The sequence below is a fragment of the Acomys russatus genome, chromosome 3 (assembly GCF_903995435.1).
Source record: "Acomys russatus chromosome 3, mAcoRus1.1, whole genome shotgun sequence".
Classification (NCBI taxonomy): Eukaryota; Metazoa; Chordata; class Mammalia; order Rodentia; family Muridae; genus Acomys; species Acomys russatus.
In genome coordinates this window covers 69,046,452-69,050,753 of record NC_067139.1, presented here as the reverse complement: position 1 = coordinate 69,050,753, position 4,302 = coordinate 69,046,452, and positions in this window count along the sequence as shown.

Sequence of the window (4,302 nt, the reverse complement as noted above, 5' to 3'; positions counted from 1 at the left end):
AATTGTGATGTCTTCTTGGTTGACTTTACCTTTGACGAGTACGAAGTGACCATCCTCATCTCGCTTGATTAATTTTGGTTGAAAGTCTATTTTATTAGATATTAGAATGGCTACCCCAGCTTGCTTCTTGTGACCATTTGCTTGGAATATTTTTCCCCAACCTTTTACTCTGAGGCAATGTCTGTCCTTGTGGTTGAGGTGTGTTTCTTGAATGCAGAAGAATGTTGGGTCATGTTTATGCATCCACTCCATTAGTCTGTGTCTTTTTATTGGAGAATTGAGACCATTGATTTTGAGAGATATTAATGACCAGTGATTGGTAAGTCCCTTCATTTTTGGTATTTGTAACAGTTGAGATTTTTGTGAGGTTGTGATTTTGCAATGGTATATTTACATATTTCCTATGTAGTTTTGGTTGTAGTTTGACCAGTTGGGGTGGAGTTTTCTTTCTAATAGCTTCTGTAAAGCTGGATTTGTGGCTAGGTACTGTTTGAATTTGTTTTTGTCATGAAATAACTTGTCTTCTCCGTCAATGGTTATTGATAATTTTGCTGGATATAGTAGTCTTGCCTGGTATCTGTGTTCTCTTAGGGTTTGCAGCACCTCTGTCCAGGCCCTTCTGGCTTTCATGGTCTCTGCTGAGAAATCAGGAGTAATTCTGATAGGTTTGCCTTCGTATGTTGCTCGGCCTTTTTCTCTTGCCGCTTTCAATATTTTTTTCTTGTTCTGTATATTTTGTGTTGTTATTATTATGTGGCGGGAAGATTTTCTTTTCAGGTCTATTCTATTTGGTGTTCTGTAGGCCTCTTGTATGCTCATACGCATCTCTTTCTTCAAATTGGGAAAATTCTCCTCCATTATTTGATTAAAGATGTGTTCTGGGCTCGGGGGGGGGGGGTCGGCTGTCCCGTTTCTCCTGTATCCCTATTATTCACAAGTTTCGTCTTTTCATGTGGTCTTTTTTTTGTGTGGGTTTTTTTTTTATTAATTTATTCTTGTTACATCTCAATGTTTATCCCATCCCTTGTATCCTCCCATTCCCCCCCCCCCCCATTTTCCCCTTATTCCCCTTCCCTATGACTGTTCCTGAGGGGGATTACCTCCCCCTGTATATTCTCATAGGGTATCAAGTCTCTTCTTGGCTACCAGCTGTCCTTCCTCTGAGTGCCACCAGGTCTCCCCCTCCAGGGGACATGGTCAAATGTGAGGCACCAGAGTACGTGAGAAAGTCATATCACACTCTCCACTCAACTGTAGAGAATATTCTGACCATTGGCTAGATCTGGGGAGGGGTTTAAAGTTTACCTCCTGTATTGTTGAATGCTCTGTGTCAGGAACTTTTCAGATTTAGCATTTCCCTGAATGGTTGTTTCCAGTTCTGCGATTGTATCTTCAAGTCCTGATATTCGTTCTTCCATTTCTTGCAATCTGTTAGATAAGGCCACCTGAGATGCTTGCTTTCCTCTTTGCAGCCTCTTGATCACGTTTTTCTTCTGTGTGTTCCTGCATCATAGCTTCCATTTTTATCTTCATGTCTTGGACTGTTTTAATGATTTCCATCATCTGGTTATTTATATTTTTCTGAAATTCTTCTAGTGCCTCTTTATATGTCTCTTTTAATTCTTCAGCCCTCTTATTTGCCTCCTCCTGCATTTGTTTACAGATTTTATTTGTTTCTTCCATTATCATCTTCTTTACTAAGGTCTTGAGGTCATTTTCTTGCCTATCCATTGCTGTTAGGTTCTCTAGGTTGTTTTCATTGGGAATGTTGGAATCCGGAGATGCCAAACTGTTTTGGTTTTTGATAGGATTCTTACACTGCCCTCTTGTCATTTTGATGGCTCTGGTGTTGGAATGTATTTTGTAGTGACCTTCGCTGGTTGAGAGTGGTTAATTGATGACTGATTATAGGTTAGGTGCTCTTGCCTGTGGGGATCAGGGGGTATTTTTGTGGAACTGGTAAGTGATCCGGTTTCACTCCTGGTGGTTTTCGTCTGCCCCCTGGGTTCCAGGCTGAGCCAGCCAAAGTAGATATCTGTTTGGACTTTACTGCTGTAATTCAGATCAGCAGTCTTGGGACCTAGAATAAGGTCCGCACACAAACGTTCTGGCTGAGTAGGTTGATCTCAGCTGCCTGTCCTACCTGTGGATTTGCAGTCAAGACCCCAGGTAGATCAGATCTTCTGGGTGTGTAACTGTCTTTTAGCTCTGCCTCTATACCCTGTAGCAGTGTCCAACCTCTCCCAGTACTATATGCCTAGAGGGACCAAGGTCGCTCTTGGTCAGCAATTAGGCATTGCAAGCAAGACCCTCTTTTCGACTCCCAATAAAGTGAGAGTGTCTGCCTTGCTCAGCCAGGATCTCCACTGGACACTCTCATTCAGGGAGCAGGGAGCGCTGTGCCAGGGCCTTGGGGCTGGGCAGTTAGTAAGACTGGCTCTGCAGGGCTCTGGCAGCCACTTGTGGACCCAAGTCTTTCCGCCAGGGTATGTGGGTCCCCCTCACACTCTGGGTCAGCAATTAGACACTGCAAACACGACCCATCCACGTCTCTTGTCTCCCGATAATGTGAGAGTATCTGCCTTGCTCAGGCCAGGATCTCCTGCTGGGCTCACAGGGAGCTCAGGGCCAGCTCAGCTGGTCTCTCTCTCGTTCAGGGAGCAGGGAGCGCTGTGCCAGGGCCTTGTGGCTGGGCAGTTAGTAAGACTGGCTCTGCAGAGCTCTGGCGGCCGCTCGCGGACCCAAATCTTCCTGCCAGGGTATGTGGGCCCCCTCACACTCTGGGTCAGCAATTAGACACTGCAAACACGACCCATCCACTTCTCGTCTCCCGATAATGAGAGAGTGCCTGCCTTGCTCGGGCCAGGATCTCCAGCTGGGCTTTCACGTGCCGGGAGCGGGGAGCCGGGAACAGAGCGTAGGACCAGTGCCTTGCGGCTGGGTAGGGACAAAAGGGTTGCAGAGCTCTGGCGGAAGCCCGCGGGCCCAGGTCTTCCCGCAGGGCAAATAAGTTCAGCTATAGCTCTGGGCAAGACCCACGTCTCCCGATGGGTCTGTGGAAGCAGCTCAAGGTGATTTCTCACTGCCGCTGTTTGCAGGCTCAGTCCGCTGTGATTGGTGTTAAGTTTGGTCCCGGATGGCCAGCGAGCTATAGTCCCACTATAACTGTCTCTGTTGGGTCCTGCCACCTGTGTTTTCAGTCGGCCTGGGCGGGTGACCTCTGCAGTTTGGGGTGGTGCGGAAGGAGGAATCCTAGGGCAGATTCATCCTCTTCGCTGAGATTGCTCTGGCTGGGGACTCTGGAAAGACCCCTCCCCAAACAGCGAGTCTGTGCTTTATATGCAGGCTGCATTTTGCATGTGGATTCCGTCTCAGAGTTTGGGGAGTGCGTTTAGCACCTCTGGGATGTTGCCTGACCCAGGGGGGTAGGCCCCCTGTTTGGTCTGCAGCCTTTGGGGCCCCACTCACCTACAGTTCTCAAAGTCCAGCAATCTGTTGCTCCTCCTATGTCTCTGGTCTCCACGGAGTAGATCAGATATGTGGCTTAATGGTCGGCGCCATCTTGGAATCCTAATGAACTTCTTTATGAAGAGAAACTAAAAACCTATAGCTGACTCCCTCTCTACCCCAAACACCAATTCTCCCATCAGAGACCAAAGAAATTAGAAGCAGTCATCAAAAGCCTACCAACCATAAAAAAAAAAAAAAGGCTAGGACCAGATTATTTTGGTGCAGAATTCTACACGACATTCAGAGAAGAGCTAATACTAATAATCCTCAACTATTCCACAAAACAGAAACAGAAGGAACATTGCCAAACTTATTCTTTGAGGCCAGAGTAACCCTGATACCTAAACCAAAGTCTCAACGAAGAAAATTTCAGACCAATTTTACTCATGAACATTGTTGAAAAAGATATTTAATAAAATACTCACAAAACAAATGCAAGAACATATCAATACATGATCCACTATGATCAAGTAGGCTTCACCCCAGAGACTCAGGGGTGGTTCAACATACAAAACTCCATCAATGTAATCCACCAAATAAAGAAGCCAAAAGAAAAAAATCATCTCATTAGATGCTGAAAAAGCCTTTGACAAAATCAATACGCCTTCATAATGAAAGTCTTGAAGAGGTCAGGGATACAGGCCATACCTAAATGTAATAAAGGCTATATACAGCAAGCCAATAGACAACATCAAATTAAATAGAGAAAATCAAAGCAATTCCATGAAAATCATGGACAAGACAAGGCTGCCCACTCTCGCCGTTTCTCTTCTACCTAGATCAATAAGACAA